Source organism: Mustela lutreola, chromosome 2 (assembly GCF_030435805.1).
Source record: "Mustela lutreola isolate mMusLut2 chromosome 2, mMusLut2.pri, whole genome shotgun sequence".
NCBI lineage: Eukaryota > Metazoa > Chordata > Mammalia > Carnivora > Mustelidae > Mustela > Mustela lutreola.
Genome location: NC_081291.1, coordinates 206,602,740 through 206,625,620, shown reverse-complemented (window position 1 = coordinate 206,625,620; position 22,881 = coordinate 206,602,740). Strand labels below are relative to the sequence as shown.

The window sequence follows — 22,881 nt, the reverse complement described above, 5'->3', positions numbered from 1 at the left end:
GTTTTTATTTATTTGCTTATTTATATGTTTTTAAGGAATTTTTTTTTTTTAAGTAGGCTTCACACCCATCATGGAGCCCAATGTGGGGCTTGAACTCACAGCCCTGAGATCAAGACCTGAGCTGAGATCAAGAGCTGGATGGTTAACTGACTGAGTCACCCTGGTACCCTAAAAATTTTGTTTTTAAGTAATCTCTACATTCAACATGGTCTTGAACTTATAACCTGAAGATCAAGAGAAGCATGTTCTACCAACTGAGCCAGCCAGGTTCCCCGTATCACCTGTTTTTACCATCATTAACACCTTAAGATGGAGTAGTCTTACAGACGAGTTAGCCAGTCACTCTTCAGATTTCTAAGAGGTCAGAACACAGGAGAGATATGATTGTATAATGGTAAAGAGTAAATGAATATTAATGAAGACAAAGTCAAGTGGTGAGATTCTCTTTTAAAATTAAGGACATTAAAAGGAGAAATATGGAAGTCATCTTACTGAGACAAAATAGTTTATGAATCCATAAAATTTGACTTGTAACCTGTTAAATGTTTTTTAAAAGAAATAGTGTGTTAAACAGAAAGGCAGTTGGTCAGCCTGGCATATGAAAGAAAAAAATGAAGAATTCCTGAAGTACGCTTTGGCAGAGAATTCTAAAGAAATTTGTCCCCAAGTTTTGTCCTGTCTTCTACTAATTGTTGAAAGTATAGCATTATTCTTTGCTTGATGCCATTGACATCTTGTTTAAATCAACCCCCACTTACTCTGAATTCATTTTTGCTAAGCAATATTTTGATTATATTTTGACTTCTGATATAGGTTTACAAGGAAGGAATGCTTTGGCTAGAGGACCCCTTAGCAATTGTATCTTTCATCATAATTAATGTTTTTTGCCCCGGCATATATAGAAAAAGTCTCCCGAATCTAGCTGGCATGTTACAATTCCGAAGTTTGACTAAGTCTGGGACACTGGAAAGATTGAGTTTTCAAAGACACAAAACTGAGCAGTGGAGTTTGGGCTGCAGTGGCCTTCCCAAGGCTGCTGCCACTTGGAGGAGTCCTCCTGGACTTGTGAGGACAGTGTGCAAGAGTATCTTGTAAGATGTGTGGCACAGAGTGGTGTCCCCAAAACGTTAGTTTCCATCCCTGAGTGTTTTCTCTAACAGCTTATACAAAGAAGAAGCAGAGCAGGGGGAAAAAGAGAGCAATCTGCGAAGGGAATGCATTATTGACATATTAAGCTCTGATAGAAATCTCTTCCATGACAGCATATTGTGCCTTGTCAGATGTTACGGTTAACTGTATGTGACAACCTAACTGGACCACAGGGTGCCCAGACATTTGACCTAATGTTATTTTGGGTGTATCTGTGGGAGTTTCTGGATGTGATTAACATGTGAGTTGGTAGACTGAACCAGATTGCTCTTCCCAGTGTGGGTGGGCTTCATCCAATCATTCAAAGGCCTTGGTAGAATAAAAATTTGGCCCTCCTGCACAAAAAGAACTCCTTATGCCTGACAGCCTTTGAGCTGAGGCAACAGCTTTTTTTTTTTTCTTGCTTTCAGACTCTAATTGAAACATCAGCTCTTCCTGGGTCTTGGGCCTGCCAGTATTCAGACTGGGACTACATTCACCATCAGTTCTCCGGTGGTCTCCAGCATGTGACTGAAGATCTTGGAACTTGTCAACCTTCATAATCATGTGAGCCATTTTCTTGTACTAAATCTCTTTCTCTGTCTATATACATCTGATTGGCTCTATTTCTTTGAAGAACCCTGACTAAATAATCGAGTGTCTTTATCAAATGGCATATTACCAGAAAATTTTATTTTTGCCTATGAATTAGGATTTTTAAATATATTTACTGGCAGGGAAAAAGTATTTCATCTAAACTAGATTTTCTGTGACTTGGTGTGAATGTGTTTCCTATTTTTTTTCCCTTTAATGAGGATACATCCCATTTCATTAACACTTGTCAAATTTATCCTCAGTAATGGAAAATTATATGCAGTAAAGAACTTAAAAATTTGTGTACTGTTGTGTCAGAGATGTCTGTGGTATATCTTTCCTGGTTGGTTTTATTTGTGATGCTGCCCTATTTCTTTTAGCTTAACAGGCTCTTCCCTCAAATCCCCAAACTCAAATCTGACTCATTTCTCCCCTGAACCACCCACTACAATGTCAACAGCTCCACAACTTGCAAGTCCTTCCAAAGTGTTTTAAAGAATGATTTATGAAAGGAAAATATACATCAACACACAGCAGTGTAAGACCATTCATTAATTCCTCAGGCATATTTTAAGCACCTACCAATGTACGAAACTACAGAAAGAAAGATGGAATAAGCACAGACCCCTTCCTTAAAGAGGGAAGGTAAGAAAACACATATACAGGGAAAGGAAGTACCAGATGTTTATTGAGCATCTGTACTTGATCAGGCAGGTAGTCCATGAGAGGCTTTGCCGTGGACCTTCACAACAGCTCTCTGAGGTAGGTACTATTATCCCTCATTTGGGTATGAGAACACATAGGCTCAGAGAGAAATTATAGCTTGCCTCACTGAGCCTCAGTGACACAGTAGAGTTCAAACCTACCTCTTTTTCCTCCATTTTGTTGCCTTGTTCTAGATCCACCCTGTGTGTAATGATAGCCACCAGCTTCATGTGGCTATTGAACACTTGAAATATGGCTAACCCACACTGGAAAGAGCTTTAGGTATAAAATACAAGCCAGATTTCAAAGACTTAGCATGAACATGTAAAATATCTCCTTAATAGTTTTTGTATTGATTACATGTAGAAATGTAGACATGATAATATTTTGGGTATAATGATGTATTAGTTTTCCAGAGGAACAGAACCTGTAGTATTTCTCTGCCTATCTATTACCAGAATGACAGGAGAGGGTGAGGGGGATATTTAAACAACTGTTTTATACACATGTAAGGGCTGGCAGGTCTGGAATCTGCAGAGCAGGTTGGTAGGCTGAAATTCAGGTAAGAGTTAATACTGTATTCTCGAGTCTGAAATCAGGAGGGTAGACCAGGCAGGCAGGAAACCCAGGCAGTCTAAGGGATTGAATTATTGCCCCACCCCCACCCTTACCCCTCTATTTGAAGATACGGCCTATAAAGTAACTAAAGTCAAATGGAGTCCTAAGGGTGGACCCCTTATCTGACTGGTGTTCTTATGAGAAAAGTAAGAGATATCAGTGATGCATGAGTACAGAGAAACAGCCATCCCAGGAGAAACCAAACTGCCAAAACTTAAAAGTCTTGGACTTCCAGCCTCCAGAACTGTGAGAAATAAATTTCTATTGTTTAAGCCACCCAGTCTCTGATATTTTATTATTTTATTATGACAGCTCTAGGAAACTAAACAAGCAGGATTTCTATGTTGCCGTCTTGAGGTCAAGTTCCTTCTCTGGGAAACCTCAGTCTTTTTTCTCAAGGCCTTTAGCAGCAGACTGGATAAGGCCCACCGACAGAATGGCTGGTAATCTGCTTACTTAAATCTGATTTTTTCCAAAGATTTATTTATTTATTTGAGAGAGAAAGAGAGAGAGCATGTGCATGAGTGAAAGGAGAGTAGAGGTAGAAGGAGAGAGAGAGAGAGAATCCTTAAGCAGGATTGAGGATTCATTCTGAGCCTGGAGCTGGACACAGGGCTTGAACCCAGGGCACCAAGATCATGATCTGAGCCTAAATCAAAAGTAGGTGCTTAACCAACTAAGCCACCCAGTCACCTCTTAAATCTCCTGATTTAAGTGTTAATCATGTCTAAAAATTTTTTTTCATAGCAACATCTGGGCTGGTGCATGGCCAGACAATTAGGTACCATAGCCTAGCCACAATGACTCATAAAATTAACCATCACACTTGGGCTCAATAAAATATACTATTAAAATCATTTCACCTGTTTATTTTAACTTTTTAAAATGTGACTACTAGAAAATTTTATATTGTGTATGTGGCTTACATTTGTTACCAATATTTATTTCTGTTGGGCAGTACAGCTTGAGACATTTTTGAAGATAGATAGCAAGTTTCATGAAGGGACAAATACCCAGGGTGCCATGGGACCATGGAAGAAATACATTGACACCCACTTGGGGCTGTTAAGGAGGGTTTGGCAGAGGTGGTGAGATCATTAAAGCACTAATTCTGGAGCCCGGATGCCTGGGTTGGAATCTCTGCTCTGTCAGCCCACTCGATGGGATGGGTGGCCCAGTGCAAGATATTTACCCTCTTTGTCCTTTGTTTTCTTCATCTGTAAAGTGAGGGTCGTTATTAAGCCCTGTGCATGAGATCATTGTGAGGGTTAAATGAATTTATATATTTAAGCATTAAATTGTACCCAGGATAGGGAATCTCAACAAATATCAGTTACGGAAGGTCATGCTTGAGCAGAATTAGGATAGATGAGGGGCTGGGCAGATCCAGAAGGGCTTGTTGAAAAGGAATCAGCTTCCAATGAGGGGGACATCAAACCCTCTTCTTTGGTCTTCCTTTACTGCTTTACCACAGGGAAATCAGCTGCAGGGTCAAATTAGTATATTTCATTCAGTGAATGAGTGGCATACACTTAACAAGGTGCGTTTTGGTCCTGAGTGTACCTGTTCTCAGCAGCACTCAGTTGTGCTGACCATAGCCCTTTTTTCAGAACATTGTATTTTTAGCATGATTGTCTCTTGGTTTTCTCCCACCTCCCTGGGTGTTTCACCTTTGACTCCTTTGCACAGTTAGTCCTCTTCAGGACAAGCTCAATCCTTCTCTCTCCTTTTTATTCTATGCTTCCCCCTAGAACATCTGATGCACACTCATGCAAGACCTCAGTTACAACAGATACTGCACATGACTCACAAGTTTGCATCTATAACCCAGACTTTTCCACTGAGCTTCCGATCTGAATACTCAGGTACCTACTTGGTTATCTCTACTATATGTCTCAGAGACATCTTATATTCAACAAGTTCTAAAATGTATTCACCTGCTCCTCATCACGTATCCTTAGTTCATTTTTAGTGTTCCCAACCTGTATCTTACAAAGCCAGAAACTTATGAATTATCCCCGTCCCTCTCCTTTATTCTCCATATTTAATCTGACATCAAGACTTACCAGTTCTGCTTCATTTAATCCAAGACTGCCATCACTTCTTACCTGGATCGCTGCGTTATATCACTGCATCCTTTTTCACCCCTTCTAATTTCTTGTTCACACTGGAGCCAGGCTGGTATTTTTGAATATTAAATTTCATCATATCCTTTCTCTTCTAAAAATATTTGATGGTTTCTCATGATCATTGGATAAAGTTAAAATCTCTGGACCCTACCACCTCTCTAGCCCTATTTCATATCAGCCTTCCCGTCATTTAGCCACTTAGATGTTTTGTCATCTCCTGGTTCTAATCACATGCCTTCAGGCCATACGATCTGATCTGTTCCCTCTGCCTGCACTCTCCTACCACATTCTCAGAAAATTACTCTCCTTCAGAAAATTTACAGTTTCTGAGATTTATTTCTACGATCCTTGGGTTATTGTCTTTGTTCCCCTCACCCCCACCATCCCTAGATTATAAGCATTAAGAAGTTTCAAAGGGACTGTCTTTCTTTTCCTCCTGTTGTATCTTTGCCTTAGCAAAGTGCTGGCACATAACAGAAGCCTGATAAATAAATGCATGGTTTCAGTTAGTGCTCACTTCAGCTCTGTCTTCATGGTACTTTCATTCCTCAATTTACATGTACAGACAGAGAGGTTTAGTTGGTTCATCAACATGCCCTAGATTGCAAACCTGATAATGTGGAAGAAGTTGGAAATAAAACCAGGTTATGATGCTTTTACTCTTCTGTACAATAATTTGGATCTCCTTGTTTCTTAATATGGGGGAATAATAGGAATCATGTGACTATGTCCCTTTTTTGTTGCTGGATTATACTGGACATCTGGACTCTTAGTGATTGTATTATTTCTGAACATGCATTTTTGTTCTGGAAGAATAAGTTGACTAGTTTTGGATGAAAGGTGATTAAGAAAAAATAACCTCAGATGGCCCTTAAGCCAGGATCTCTTGATATTTTGATCAAGTGGAAGAAAAATATAGACTCAGACAATTGAGAAAAATCTTCATTAACCAATAAAAAGACTCTTCCAGATATATTTTAAAAAAAAGAAACAAATATATTGAGATAAAAAGAAGGATGATTTAATTCAAGTATATGAATAATATTTATCAGTAAAATTTTACCATCTGTACTTAAAAAAAAAAAAGATTTTATTTATTTGGCAGAGACAGCCAGAGAGGGAACATAAGCAGGGGGAGTGGGAGAGAGAGAGGGAGAAGCAGGCTCCCCACTGAGCAGGGAGCCTGATGTGGGGCTCAATCCCTGGACCCTGGGATCATAACCTGAGCCGAAGGCAGATGCTTGACAACTGAGCCACCCAGGCACCCCTACCATCTGTATTATTAATAATTAAGATGACTTGTCTGGTTATACTCTTTTTATTAACTTGGACTACATGAAATTGCTGATACTTGGCCATTTTTGACTACAAAACAGCATTTTTTTTGGATCAGTTTCTCATAAAGAGATATTGCCTTATCTCCCCTTTGTGTCCCAGAAAACATTTCATTTCTCATGAGCCCATTGAAAAGAGGTCAACTTTGATTGACTTTGCTGAGCTAGAACATTGATTCTCCTTCTTTCTCCATGACTGTGTCTGCATCTTCCATCTGGAAGCTGTGGACCAGTTAGAAGAAATCTTCTATTTGATCAAGAATAATGAGGCCTCATGTAGTAAAAAAATAGAGGAGCTCATGGAAATCCAAGAATCTACCATAATTATAACTCTCTTTGAGAGAAAATGGCTTGAAGCAGTATCTTCCTACAAACTTTGATGTGACTCATGGCAATTACTCATGCTGAGTGGAAACAATGGACACAATGGTTTAGACCAAGGATCAGGAGATATTCTGTTAGAAAGGAGACCAGAAAGCATGTTGACCAAGAGAGATGACCACAGTTTTTGAATCTTCAGTTTCTAGTCTTTCCCTAAGAGGCCCTGCTATACTTTATTTCTCACCTATGAATATCCATGAAATTTTCCTTCTTGTAGCTTTCTAATAAAACTCTTATTTGCCCTTATTAAGGGAAACTTTTCCTTACCACCAAACAATCTCTGACCAAGACAAGAATTAAATGGGATGATGTATGTGAGTTCTTTTCTTTTGTTTTCCTTTGTAAACTATAAAGACAAAAATGAAGAGCAGATATTCTTTCTTTCTCTTATGAAATTTGGCTTTCAGAATGGAAATTTATTTCATGTTGACCAATTAGATTGTGAAAAACCAAGCAGAAGATGTTGCTTCAATGAAATATGAAATGCATGTTATTAAATGGGTTTTATCTTAGGACAATCAGCATAAATGCAAAAGCAAATATTATTCATTTTCAATCCAGAGACTTTTAGAAGTGATTCAGTTGCATTTCCACTTTCTCCTTCAGAAAGGATTAATCTGAGCTCCTCCTGTTTATGGGCGACCAAAGAGATCACCTCTGGCCACACTTTAAAATTTAGTTGTACAGCTATGAAATCAATTGGCTTAGACCTTAAGTCTCAATCCTTATGAAAAATTTTCATCACTATAGCTGTATGAACAAGTGTTTATAGGTTATCTTTTTTTTGCTAAGGCATAGATAGAATGTTGCAAATGTATTTATTTATTTCATAAACTTTTTATTGACCTTCAGAGGGGTTCATTCAAACAAGGATTGAGATGAACTTCAAGGGTAAAGATCTGAAATCAGAAGAATCATCTTTCTTTCTTTCTTTCTCTCCTTTTCTTTTTGTTTTCTTTCCCCTTCCTTCCTTCCTTCCTTCCTTCCTTCCTTCCTTCCTTCCTTCCTTCCTTCCTTCCATCTTTTCCTTTCTATTCTTCATCTCTCTCTAAAATCTTGTTTTTCCTTATCTATGCATAAGGAGATCTGAAGTCGACCTACATTTCCTTTTGTAATGCTTGTTCGGTTATTTAGAGCAGGTATCTTCATCTTTTTTGTTATCCCTGGTACCAGATGTCAGTGAGGGTATAGAGCTATTTTGGAACCCCAAGATTTTTTAAGTAGTTGAAAAGGTAATGTACATTAAGCATTTAGAACTGTTGTTTGCACATAACAGTGCTCAATAAATGTTAACCACTGTTATTTCTATTCTAGTTAACTTTTCTTCTCTGCTTTGAGACCTTTTCCAAGGGTATATGATGAGTGTGGGGAAGAACGTAAGAGAAGATTGATGTCTCTGTTTCAGAACTCCAAAATAATATCTCCGAATTGGTAGTAAAGCTTGCCTTTGAGGAATTTTTTTTTTTTTTTGTCTCTGACAAACAGCATGTTGCCTACAATGGAGTATAGATTTTTAATGGTGATTAGAGATAGACTGATGGTGCTAGGAGGAAACTATTATGGTATTAAAGCACAAAACTTCATGAAAGTGTATTCCTTAAATCTAAGCTTGAGATTTTGCATAGCCAATAAGGAATGCTTGCAGTTGTTCAGTTATTCTAGATCAATAAAATGTATTAAGATTCCAACGGCTCCACTGGTTCTCCATCTGCTCACTATTGCTTCAAGACTTCATTAAGCACTGCTATCAACAAGGCGGCACTAGTAACAAATGTCTATACCCTTTAAGTATCTGCTATGTATCAGTTACCTCAGTTTGATAAAATTGGTAAAATTATGCCATTTTGTTATATTTCTAGTACTATGTAAGAGTCTGAAAGTGAACTATTTCATTTTAATCCAAAAAAAATCCTAAGAAGAAAATATTACTGAATATATTACGTAGATACAGAATTTAATTAGGTGAACCTGTCTGCCACTTACACACACACACACCCCATGCACACAATTATAGGCTACTGCTGCCAGGTACTTTTTTTTTTTTTTTTTTTGTTAGTTCATCTCAGATACTAAGATTCTTGTTATACTGGTAGACCAGTATACTGCATAATTATTCAAGCCAGTTATTGTGGAGGAAATTGTAGACATTAAAACAACATGATGGTAGGTACTTAACCTTGACGAGTGGGATGATACATGGCATACTGGAGAAGGTGATCATGCTAGATGAGCAAGAGTCAGTCAACTATGATGGAAGAAGACCACATTTCAGGCATTGGGAAGGGTATGTTAACATACTGAAAATGCCATACTGCTTTTGCGAAGCTGAGACCCAGAGCAGAAATTGAGGAGTGGCCGTGGATGGAAGTGGAGAGGTGGGTAGGGAACTTGTATAAGACCGTTGTATAACACCCTTAATTTGAAGTTACCCATATATCAATAGGAGGACTTTGAGGATTTCATGAATAAGAGTAACATGATCAGATTTGAATTTTAAAAATAGCCCTTTGGAGATTGTGTGGAGATTAGGTTTGAAGTGACCAAGATTGGAGGCAGGGAAAGCAGATTTTGTTAAGAAGTAACTTATGCAAGAAAAGATGAGTCCCTATGTATGAAAGTGATAATACAGAGGAGAAAGAAGAGAGTTGAGGGATATTTGGGAATTGAGTTTACCTAATTTGGTGACTGGATGGAATATGAAGGGGCAATGAATAAAGAAAAAAACTGCAAAGATGATTGCTAGTTTTCTGTCTTGACTTACTGTTTCATCAGAGGGGTGGCTATATAAGAACAGATTATTGGGAAAATGTTGGGGCATCTCTACAGGACACCCAGTTGGGGAAGCTTAGAGTTGTCCGAACGGATCTGGAGCTCTGCAGAGAAGCCCAAGCTGAACATATGCTTTGGAACTTACCAGCCATAGAATGTGGTAATTCAAGTCATTGCAGAGGATGAGCTTTTCTTAAAGGAATAGTACGAAGAAAGAGAAAAAAGAAGACATAAAATAGAAGAAGCCCCAACATTTAAAGGATGGGTAGAAGAAGAAGAGCCTGTGAAAAATAAAATGCCAGAAAACCCAGGTAGGTTGAACGTAATCCAGGGCTAACTTTAGTCAATAAAATAAAAGGAGATAAGAACTCCAAAAGGGGTATTTGGGGGAATACCTTCAAATTCTACGGAGAAGTGAGAAAAGATTAAAAAGCATCATTTCAGTTTAGCGGCAGAGGGATGATTGAAATAATGTTTCTGTTCACTTTAATGAAAACTTATGTTCCTCAATCTTTTCACTGGGATAGGGTTTAGTGTGGTTTGAAGTAGCTAGGGAGAGAGGTATTAGCTTGGGGTTTGCATACCAGTGCAATATCCACAAAGAGGTAGCATGGTAGAAAAGGATGTTTTTTGGTTCATTGAAATAAAATTACTGAAATCAAATTTATATACTCTATTTGTGCACCCTACATATGGACATCAAGGGATTTCTCCTTGGAAGGATGCTGTTGCAGGAATAAGTGTTTATCCTTTTCTACCATCAGAGCCTCTCCAAGGATAATCTATGTAGCAAACACTGTATGAAGAAACTATTTTGATCATCAGAAGTTGTGGGTCCATATTTTGTGAATGTGTAAATTAGTTTTAAGAATATAACTTCTAGGGGCGCCTGGGTGGCTCAGTGGGTTAAGCCACTGCCTTCAGCTCAGGTCATGATCTCAGGGTCCTGGGATCGAGTCCCGCATCAGGCTCTCTGCTCAGCGGGGAGCCTGCTTCCCTCTCTCTCTCTCTCTGGCTGCCTCTCTGTCTACTTGTGATTTCTCTCTGTCAAATTAATAAATAAAATCTTTAAAAAATAATATAACTTCTAAAAAAAGAATATAACTTCAACCAGTCACATTGAGTGAGACTATACTTTTATATTTTGGGACACTCTGTAATGAATCAGAAATAAAAGCTTTTAATGGTTGAGCTTAAGTCAGTATTTGGATGATGATACTTTGTTAGATTTTTTAAAAAAGATTTTATTTATTTACTTGTCAGAGAGAGAGAGAGAGAGAGAGAGAGAGAACAAGCAGGGGGAGCCGCAAGCAGAGGGATAAGGAGGCGTGCCTGCTGAGCAAGGAGCCTGATGCCACACTCAATCCCAGGACCCAGGGATCATGACCTGAACCAAAGGCAGAGACTTAACTGACTGAGCCGCCCAGGCGCCCCAAGATTTTTTAAGTAGCTGAAAAGGTAATGTACATTAAGCATTTAGAACTGTTGTTTGCACATAACAGTGCTCAGTAACTGTTAACCACTGTTATTTCTATTCTAGTTAACTTTTCTTCTCTGCTTTGAGACCCATCCCTGATTGAGGCATTTCAGGCATTGCTCCCATGCCTCAGCACATCCGACCCTCCTTAGGGCTCTCAGCCAACCTTCCCCTTCCTTCCTTCCCCTTCCTTCCCTCCTCCCTCCCTCTTTCTCTTTCTCTCTTTCTTCCTTCTATCTTCCTTTCTCTTTCCTCCCTCCCCAATCCCTTCCTCCCTCTCTTCCTTCTTTTGAAGAATTTTTTTCTTGACCTTAGTTATGCCTAGAGGTCAACTACTTGAAACAAATCAACTTTTTTTCTTTGGCTCCTGATACCTTTAATAAACTTTGGATTTATTTTCTTCCTTTTCATGACCAGCTCCTCAATAAATTATCTACACTCACTCTCATTTTTCCATTATCTGTTTTGTTTGTAAACTTTTTGTTTTTAAAGATTTTATTTATGTATTTGACAGAGAGAGATCACAAGCAGGCATAGAGAGAGGGGAAAGCAGGCTCCCCACTGAGCAGAGAGCCCGACGCGGGGCTCGATCTCAGGACCCTGAGATCTTGACCTGAGCCGAAGGCAGAGGCTTTAACCCACTGAGCCACCCAGGCACCCCTGTTTGTAAACTTTTGAAGGGAATTTTAGCCTCCTGAATCTGCTTGTGGGAAGTGACCCACATTAGTGGGTCAACATTAGTGACCTCTTCCCAGTGAAAATCAATGGCCTTTTAAATACACTCACTCTCTTGGGCTATTCAGCTGCATGTGATTCTATTTGGAAACCCTTCCTTGAAAATCTCTTACCCATCTTTTCTGTGGCACCACAACATCCTCACTTTTTTCTGCTTTTCCCTCTCTATCCCCGTCATTGGAGTTTCTCAAGAATTAGTCTTTTGCTTTCTCTTCTCTTTTCTACACTAATTTCTCCACAGAGTCATTCTGCTGAGAGTTTATACCATAACCTTGATGATGAAAAATATCAGGTCTACCTTTATGTTCTGACTTCTTAACTTGTATCCCACCTCCATATTTCCAAACACCTAGAAGCCCTTACTTCAGCAAGTAAGTGCAACTGTCACTCCTCTTTTAGGCTTTACTATTTTCTAGCCAATGAGATCTCTTCCTTTTCTATATTTCTAGGTTGTACCATTCAGATTAGTATCTGCCTTAAACTGTTTGAAAATCACTATTATGTGTAGCTTCTATGTACTTTGAGAAAAGTACTCAGACTGATATTTCTTGTGTCAAACTTAAGTCCTTAACAGTTAATTATTGTGCATACTTTTTACAAATGTCAGGATTGTGGATCAAACACAAAATAGATGAACATCAGAGTAGAAATAGTTTTATATCCTAGAGTGGTATAGTACTTACTTAGTAATTTGTGTTTATCATCAAGCTAAGTTTATTTAATAGTATTAAGAGGCATAATAAGAATATGAGATTTAAGTGTATTAAATATTGAGGGTCATATGAAACAAACATACTCAACAAATGTGTTTCCTCTTTTTAAAAATTATTTGGCACTGGGACTTAATGTCATATGTTTCTTCATAATCCTGGTTAAGTAACGAATAGGAATTTTTTTTCTGGAACATTAGAATGGAATATTTAGCAAACATTTTCCGACTTGCAATTTGGAGACTTCAATTAATTCTCAATATAATTTATTTTAATTAAAATCCACAACAATCTGGTTTGTGTAGCTAATGAGAAAAAAAATCTATGGGTGGCAAGATTTATGTTGAGAAAATATTTTATTTTGTGTGGTATTGAGCAAAGCTTTCCTATACTTTCATGTCTTTGATTTGAAAAGATCCAAACTAAATCTCAAATAAACTGTAGATTTAGTAAACAAAAACAAACAAATAAACAAACAAAACAACCTCCCTGATACAAATCCACACAAAAAGGAGTCAATTTTTCATTGCTTTGAACAAAAGCACTATTTCCCTTATTTCTAGCTAGTATACTATTGCCAATATCAGAAAGTACATAGACTTGTTTGTGTATTGTCTGGTTGAAAAATGACTAAGATTCTATTTTGGACAGGGTCATTTGGAAGGCCTCTTGGTGGTGGTCAAATAATAATTATGATACTATTTGGGGCTATATGTTGGAATATTGAAAGCTAAATTTGAATTCTTGTTAGCAGCTGAGTCACTGTGGGGTCTCACAAGTGACTTTTATTGTACTTCAATTTCCTCTATCATAATTCAAAGGGGGAATTTTTATCAGAAAATGTAATAAGCTGCTTAATAATGAGAAAAATTTAAAGTTAGAAGAAGGGAAAAAAAACTAACAAAGTCCTGTTTGAAATTTTGCCAGCTAGGAGATGATGGCCAAAGATGGATAAGCTAAAAACTGAGACAGCTGAACAACACCAGTATCTTATGTGAGTCTGTCCAGAAGAAATAAATCTCCAAGATGACATATTCCTGGCCCCAGGTACCAATTTTATTTGATGCATTGTAATTGTGCTTTCAGTTATTCAATTTTTTAGTCTATCGGCGAGATATGTATTAAATTAATTACCAGCTATGGGATAGAGTGTTAGTGATTGGTGCCACCAGTGAAGTGTCTGATGATATTACAGAACTCACCCTTGCTAAATTCTTCTCTTTCATCCTCACCCAGGCCTTATTCCAAGATGGGATCCATTTGAAGGAATCACAAGATGTGGGTTAATATTTTGGGGGTTGCGGGATCCATGGAGTTTTCAGTATTGGGAAAATGTGCTTCTGGCTTTTGAACCCATCATCCTATTTCCTTTGTTGCCTTTATGCTACTGGAAACAGCAAGGAATTCAGGACTAAGAGGCAGAACTTGGGGGAGTCTGAAACTTATTTTGAATAACTTTGGGTCCCCTGGAGAAGGAGGACATGACCAATGACAGTTCCACCAATGTGTTTGGGGTGGAGTTGGGGGTCTGCTGCCAAGACTATAGTTAACATTTTTGTGCTATATGTTTAGGTGGTAGCTGAGACTTAGAAGACTCAAAAGAAAGTAGGCACAACCCTGTTTTAATATTTTTCCTTGTTCTCATGAATCACCTGGGTTGGTCCCTTTCAATTCATGGGGTAATCTTTAAATAACTACAGAAGGAATGGGTTTATAGGTAGGTCCATTCTTTTCAAGAAGAGGTTTTTACTCAGTTGTACTTTTCTCTGTATCCTGTCTTCTTTCTCTCTCTCCCTCTCTCCTTTTGTTGTTACGCTCTGTGTACCTTCACAGCTCTATTCCTTCTCTTTGTAAAAAGATTAAGAACTTCAGAGGTGCAAAAATAAATAGGATGGCTTCTCCTTTTATAGCTAGGTTTATGAGACTATAGAGGAAAATAACTTGGTTGGAAATAGAATGATTCTATGAAGCCAGGATAGGAAGGGCAGAAGAGAAGAAAATTCCATGGCATTTTCATATTACACATAAAGTCCAAGTTATTTCCCTAGGGACTTGTCAGGTCTGAAGGATGTTTTCTACGTAGGGAGGAGGCCAATTGCTATACAACTGGTAACCTCCTAGGGTATGTCCCCTGGCCATACCTACTTCTCTAGGGTTCTCTGACCCAGTGTAAGTTATAATCAGAGGGGAATTTCCTTATTTGAAGTTTTGTCACTTCAGTGACTTTCTAAGTAGAAATGGGAGAACCCAGAAAAGTTTTCAAAAAGTTTTAGTTCTTCCTGGAAATTACGTGGTTTTTTATTTTTTTATTTTTTTTTTTTTCCTTCCTGTATGTCATTTGGTTGTGAGGAACTCTTATTACCTTTGGAACAAATATGAAGCAGTTTGAAACAGTTCTCTGGAAAAGTGAACTTGATTTTGGGGAGAATATTCTCTTTTTTCTCCAATACTTTCACAATAAAATGTATGCTCAATGTAACTGAGGAGAAAGACTACATATGTTGCTTTTTATTCATGCATGTATGTTTGTATAAGGATAATGAAGGTAAAATTTGGTTGCTTAAGAATATAAAATCAACACATTCTTCAATTTTCTTATTGCTTAAAAAATGTATATGCTATGAAAAACTATCTAGAGACTTATTTCAAATTTCCATGGACTATCTTACATAGAAATAGATACTATCATATTCCTTTTCTAAAAAGTGAAAAAGGGAAGTGATGAAGAACAAGTGTTTCATGGGCCATTGATTAAAGGATTCAACAAGATTGTGTGTAGTGGGTGTGTGGGTATATAATACTGAATGAGACAGAGAGAGAGAGAGAAAGGAGAGACAGAAGAGAGAGAGGTATTTGATTGGTGGGATAGGATATTTATCATTGTAATTTAAAAAATTCTACAGCTATGTTTTTATTTCCTATGATACATGATTAAGTTCTGGTCAAAAGCTTTTAACTCAATTTATTATTTAGATTTGATTATTGTGTTTCCCTTCAACTAAGTGTCAATAGGATCACTCCTTTGCTAAAAAGAATTCAGTAAAATTAAGGTAATAATTTGTAATAATATTAGATCAATGAATTAGACCAGAATCATCCTCTCAAAGGTTTTAAAGTGGTCTAAGTTAAATATATTCAAACATTTTGCCATAAGATAATGAAAAACAGACTGGTTAAAGGGACAGTACCAAGATAGATACATTTAAAATGTGAAACTACATAAAAAACTAATGATGTGCTGTATGGTGACTAACATAATTAAAAAACAAGAAATAAAAAAAGGAATGATTTACAGAGCTAAATGTTTGGAAATAAAGTGTTTAAATTAGATAAATAAAAAAATGTGAAGCTATTCTCTTCATATTGAAACATTAATAATTATGTTTTCATGTAGGAAAATAAACCTCCCAGAATAATTATTTTTCTGATTTTTAAAGTGTTAGCTACTAGAGTATGAACCAACCTCATTTCTGATGCCCATAGGTATGTAACATGTTAATAAACTTGGGCATCATTTTTCTTCCTTTCTAGTTTAACTTTTGAATTAAAAAAATTGTTTTGTACTGATTGCTGATTAATCCCCCTAATAGATACACAGTATGTGTTTGCGGAAAGAAAGAAATTTTCAAACTGACTCTTCTAGATGGGTTGGTTAGCTTGAATTTGTTTCCTAAAAATAAACTGCTTTCCTAAATTTATATATAATTTTGTAACTGTCTGCTTCAAGTCTGAACCAAACCCGAGCCTCTGAGATACAGACTGTCCTGAACCAATCCATCACTAATTCTACAAAAATGATTGAGGAAATTGTCCAAAGGTTATTCCTTTAGATAAGAACATCACATATTAGTTGGTATTCAAATTAAATAGTAATCTATGCATAAAAATTAAACTTTACATAGAATGCAAAATTAAAAGTAAAAACAAAATATCCAACCTTACTACACAGGACTTGCTGAATTGAGAACACAGGTAAGCTATTGTGGGGTCAACGCACTTACCACGGTCAGGTTCAATTAATAGCCAACAACACGAGCAGTGTACCTAGAATGCTGATTAGATAGACATACTCATCATACTCATCACCCACCCCATAAAATGCTTGTGGACTCTAGGAACCCCAGACACATATTAAAGAAGAGGATTTAATGGATAAAGGAGCAATTGGACTCCTGTATTTCCCTCTATTTCTATATAGAGGTGATTTTTGTGATGAATAAAGTCTTAACACCCATAAATATCCAAATAACTCCAATAACTTACTTAAAATGTTTTTATACTTTATAAATAAAATTTAAAATAAAATGTACTTATAAATAAAATTTATACTTTCTAGATTTTGGGAATGGACAATTTTTCCTGGAAGATAAGTAATCAAATGTCTTAGGGATACAGTACTACACCTCCTGGATTTTTTGATTGATGATCCTGTGACTTGTCTACCATAGAATGTTCCAAATCTTCTTTTAGGTTATAGAGTTCAGGGAGATTATAAATATCATCTGTTCACTCATTCCTTAAATTATTCAGCAGATCTTGAGAGTCTCAATTGCTTTGTACTGAGGGTAGGGAATTAAAACAAACAAACAACCCCCCCTATCAAAAATCCCACTACCAGAAGTAGCTTGTCTTCATAGGACGAACATTAAAAAGTTCTTATACATAAAAAAAAAATTATGAAGGAAAAGCTTAATGCACTACCATCAGATCTAAAAGTTGAAAGAAGCAAATAAGGAAAATAAAAATACACAGCATGCTGGTGTGTGTGTGTGTGTGTATTTCCCAGCTAGTCCATGCACCTAGAATGCCCTCTTCAGGGGAACATCACTGACCACAGACCCACTCCCCTGCTGGGCTCAGGGCCTCATCACTGCCCTGTTCGAGCCTTCTGTGTCCTTGTTTTTAGTTCTTTAGTTATCTTCCCTACCTTATTAGAAATTATCTCTTCATGTGTTTGTTTCTAGCAATGAATCATATACTTCATGAGGGGAGTGACAGATACTATTTATCTTTCAACTGGTAACAATTCAATTGAACAAGTGGTTAATTGATTTGCTGAAGGCTGGATTTTTGTGGAGGAGACATGATAAAGAGGAAAACCTTTACTTTTGGTGGGGGGGGGCAGCAAACTGAATTCTACTCTTGGGCTGCCACTCACAAGTTTGTTGTGGGAGCTGGAAAGGATATGGCATGGACTTGGGTGGTGGCTTTGGGCACTGTGTTGGGGCAGAGTCTCTTTGTACCTTCTTTGTACTCTTCCTCTTAGCCTACCTCTGATTTCAGCCACAATGTCCACACTCTGGGAGTTCAGACTTACCTGCTGGTAGCCGGGCTTGTTTTCCTGGGAATTGGCTCAGAGAAGTATGGACTGGGGGTGGCAGGGATTTCTGTCCCTGGGAGCAATCCTTAACCAACGATGACGGGAAGCTGTTGGAGAAATACTTCTTCCTCCTGTCCCTTGGAGGGGATGTTTCAGAGCGGTACTTGTTTTCTTTTCAGAGGGCTTGGCAGGATCAAATCCTCTTTGAGAATGCAGCTCTATATTACCTTTCCTCGTTCTCTTCTCACCCTTATTTCTACTTCCTGGTATCTCACCCCAAATAAGCCACCTGTACCCGGGTTCAAGTCCCTATCATAGGCTCTGTGATCAGGGAGACTCAAACCTAGAGAACTGTGTAAGTACGCAGCAGAGGTCACTAAGCACTAAGTGGACAGTGCTTTTGTGCTCCAGATTTCTACATAACACCCAACATGATTTCTCTACCACCTGACACATGCTTCCTGATTTATAATTGGGTCTAGCTAAGGACAACTCTACTGATATTTTTTTTTTTAAGATGTTATTTATTTATTTGACAGAGAGAGACACATCAAAAGAGGGAATACAAGCAGAGAGAGAGGGAGAAGCAGGCTTCCCGCTGAGAAGAGAGCCTGATGCGAGGTTTGATCCCAGACCCTGGGATCATGACCTGAGCTGAAGGCAGACGCTTAAGGACTGAGCCACCCAGGTACCCTTTGATTGAAACTTTTTGTCTTAAAATATCTGAATTCTATTTGCTATGTAAGATTTATGTCATTTAAAAAATTTATTTATTAAAGATTTTATTTATTTGACAGAGAGAGATCACAAGTATGCAGAGCAGCAGGCAGAGGGTGGGGGTGGGGTGGGGGAGGAGGCTCCCCGCTGAGCAGAGAGCCTGATGTAGGACTTGATTCCAGGACCTTGAGATCACGAACTGAGCCAAAATCAGAGCCCATTGAGCCACCCAAGCTCCCCTATTTATGTCATTTTAATATTTGTCTTATTTGCTGTCAGGGAACCCTGGATAGGAAACATGCACAAACCCATCAGGCAGGCTGAGGGGTAAGCTCACCCATCTCTGCTTGGAAACCTTTATAATGATCAATGGCAGATACTATAAGTTGCAAGAGTTCAAGAATCCTCAAGTAGGAAAATGTATGAGCTAAATGTTCCCAAGAGCTTCAGCCTTCTGGAGTCAAAACTCTGACCTTCCAAATGCAAATCTGATAACTGAGCCCCTCCTCCACAAATGCACTAAATGGTGCAGTCTAATACCTTGTCTCCTATTTCCCTGGGTAGGGAAGTGGAAGACAGTGGGTACAAGATGCTTTCTTCTCATATATTCTCGCATTTGCTATTCCTGTCTCCCTTTCGTTCACTCTGGATCTGCCATCGTGCTGTACCTGTCTCCTGCCCACACCAGTTCGTTCAAAGCCACAGACAGTCACCTGTCCTCGGTTTTTCTTTTGTATTTCCAGCCCAGACCTGCTACAGAGAACTTTACATGAAGGCTTGGTGACGGTGGCAAGGAATTATAGCACACATGAGTAAACAACCTAAATTTGAATAAGTGGATAACCTTTTCTCAAGTTCATCAGCTATTTCTGTTCTGGGTGTCTGTTACCTTATACTTCTTTTTGGGTCCCTGAACTGCTGCCATTTTTGCTGCCACTTTTGTAGGTCTCCTCTTTCACTTTATGATCTCCCTCTTCCCCTTTACTCTTAGTCCCCAGATTCACCTTCCACCCATTTCAAAGAAAATATTTTCAAAGCACACTGCATGTGAAATTTACTGTTAATTTGTTCAATGGAAAAATTTAGCTTCTTTTTTTGCAAACTCCTTATTCCAGACTCTGCCCCAGACTTTGCCTTTTGAAATCCCATTCTGTCTTCTCAAACAAAATGCCAGTTTGCGGTGCATATTTAGCAATCCAATAATTGTTAGAAACTTTGGAAATCACAGTTTTTCTTTAACTGTTTAAAGATCAGATTCTTAGGTGGTTTCAAGGTTGAAGCATTACTCATAGCTCCCCAGCCAGGGGTTTTTGTTAAAGGAAGCAGGCTAGGATAGACTTTGTTCCCTTTCCCCAGAATAGAGACTCTAAGGGTTAGATTCAACCATTCTGCCCCTCCTCGTGGCCAAATCCAGCTCCAACTGCCTGATTCGGACTGTGGTCCTGCTGACAACCCTACACTATGTCCCTGGGGGATGTCTCAGGTTCACTTCATGGGAAGGGACCAGAACTAAGGGTGAATTGGGAAATTATTAGACCCAGAAAAGGAGTTTTTAATTTACACAACTTCTGCCAAAATATGTATCTTTGAATTAGGCTTGGGATGCTGCATCAACTGCCCTCTGATACTGCACCATGAAGCCAATATTACTTTCCCCAAATTCAGCAAGCCAGACTCTAGTTTCTAAGGATGGAAAAGAAGAATGCTGATGGTGCTTAGTGGTGTTATTCAGATCTTCAGATTCTTTTTCTGAGTAGTTTTCCAGAGCCATTCTCTTTCTCTTTCCTTTCTGGGACTCCAATGACACACAGGTATGATATTCTGTTATGGTTCCATGAGTCCCTGATGTGTCTCCCCTTCCCCTAACCCCACTCCAAACTATCTGCTCTCTGTTTTCAGAATAGAAAATTTCTATTGTTCTCTCTTCAAGTTCACTGATTCTTTACTCTGTCTTCTCTATTCTGTTGTTGAGACCATCCATTAATTTTTTGTTTTTATATTATATTTTTCAAAATTCTAAAATTTCTGTTTGATTCTTCTACATATTTTCTATGCCTTTGCTGAGGCTTTCTATTTTTTCATGTATTTCAATCATGTTTATAATTGTTTGTTGGAGCATGTTTGTTGGATTCCTGCTTTAACATCATTGTCAGATATTTCTATCCCCTGTGTCATCTTGGTATTGTCTGTGGATTATGTCATCTCTCATTCATGTTGAGATTTTCCTGGTTCTTGGTAGGATGAATGATTTTTGATAAAACATAGATGTCTGGATCTTACTTAAATCTTCTGTTATACTAGGCCTCTTCTGGCTCAGATCTAGTAGGTAAAGAGGGGCACTGCCAAATTACAGCTAGGATGGGTGGAAATCCATGCTTCCCAATGGCAAGTGGAGAAGAGATGATCCTTATTACTGCTGGCTATAGGTGTGGTTAGAAGGTCAGGCTTTTTGCTAGGTCTCTGCTGATACTACCCTAGCTTGGAAAGGCAGGAGTACCTTGTTACTACTCCTCACATGGCCTCCACCAACACCATGGGGATGAGGTTGTCCTTCTTATCACTAGGTAGTGATAAAAGTTCTGATTTTCTTCTAGGCCACCTCTGACACAATCCAGAGGCATGAGGGAGGGACAGAGATGGAAATCAAGCCTCCCCACTGGCAATGCAGGAATGTGGTTGGGTGGGGAATGGGACCTGGCATAGTAAAATCCCTGCTCCCATATGGGTCTTGTCTGATATTACTCTAGTGGAAGGGTTGGGGGCGGCTCCATTATAGCCTGGCAAAGGTGGAAGTCTGTGTACTCTACTTTGTCTTTGCTGGTGAGAGTAAGGTTGGGGGCTGGGAACAGATTTCTCTGTGGTATTTAGCTAGAGTAGGATGTTATTTTAGAAAAGTTTTCAGTCCAATTGACATGATCCTTTTGGATAATGGGAGCAAGTTTAGTTTAGTTTTTTGTTTGTTTGCTTTTAGGTACATGTTGGTGTTTCTGGATTACTGGTTTTTCCAGGAATGCAGTCTGGAATACCTGAAGAAAAGAAAACCCAAAACCCGAAAGCTAAGAACCAAGAGAACTTATCACTGTGTCTTTCCATGGGTCTCAAAATCTCTGGCCTGACCTTATGTTCTCTCTATCTTCCATAGTCTTCTTATGTTGGTTTTATGTATAACGTCCCAGTTTGTTTGTTTATTATGCTCTAGTTAGCAGAAGGAATAGAGAAAAGTACTCCAACTCCAGTTTTCCAGAAGGAGAAATCTCTCTGAAGTCAAGATAAAGTAGCTTTGAGGCTTTGCCTGACACTACTTTATCCAGCCAACTTCTGAGGTTTTAGAGGCTCAGTGGGTTCTCATTAGACTCTCACTTTTGTTACCTGTTTTGGTCTTAAATCTGAACCACTCTGAGCAAGTATCTGGCTGTGTAAGAGGTGTGCCTCCTCCTGCCCAGGCTACTACCATGTTGTAAACCACTCTACTCTGATATGCTCGTGTGTGTATCTTCTCATTTGCTTCTTCTAGGTCCTTCCCGATGTCTAGTGTATGTCTGTATTCTTTTGAGAAACTTGATAAAAATTCTCTATATTCTGGAAAATGAGTACCAAAGGGATAAAAACAATCTCAATTATGTTATAATATTTGACATGCTCTTATATTTGTTCAAGTCAAATTTAAATTTATCATTTAGTTATTTTGTTTTTAAATGGGCTTATTTGAATCGCCAAAACAGCTATTTTCTACAAAGAAAAAAAGTTTGATTTTCTTTATAAGAAAACTGTTGTTCATGTGCTGTATTGCTAAATAGAAGAGAAATGAATATAATATATTCAATATAATAATATTGAAAATAATAAGGTAAATGAAAAAACAATCTCAGCTTATATATTGTGTCTGTCTTGTTAGAGACTTCCTTGTGTAATTTTAATTCCAAATGCCTTCATATTTGCCCTCTGTTTTTCCCTGACATTGAGAGTCAAGAAAGTCCAGACAGAAAGTATGTGAAATAAAATGGTTGCTAAAGCAGAAAGTGTGTTTAACCCTAGAACCCTATTATCAATTAAACTAATATTATGGCTTCATGATTTTCTTTCAAAAATAATTTCCCCCCTCTAAACTGTCTTGGAAAAGCTACTTCTTGCTACCAGTCCTGTCTCAAGGGATGTGTACTGACTGGAAATTTTGAGCTTCTATAAAAGTGTTTATTAAATTTTTGAATAATTGCATTAAATACCAACAATAAGCAATCATCATTTTCATGTTTGTTGAGCAATT

At 38.1% G+C, this 22,881-nt stretch overlaps 1 long non-coding RNA gene across 1 annotated transcript; it reads left to right on the top strand.

The window, feature by feature from the left end:
- Positions 1-22,881, top strand: LOC131825275 (uncharacterized). Its single transcript, XR_009351188.1, has 7 exons — positions 1-163; positions 1,560-1,695; positions 3,358-9,969; positions 10,928-11,116; positions 13,508-13,627; positions 18,440-18,588; positions 21,589-22,881. It is a non-coding gene; the product is annotated as an uncharacterized LOC131825275 (long non-coding RNA).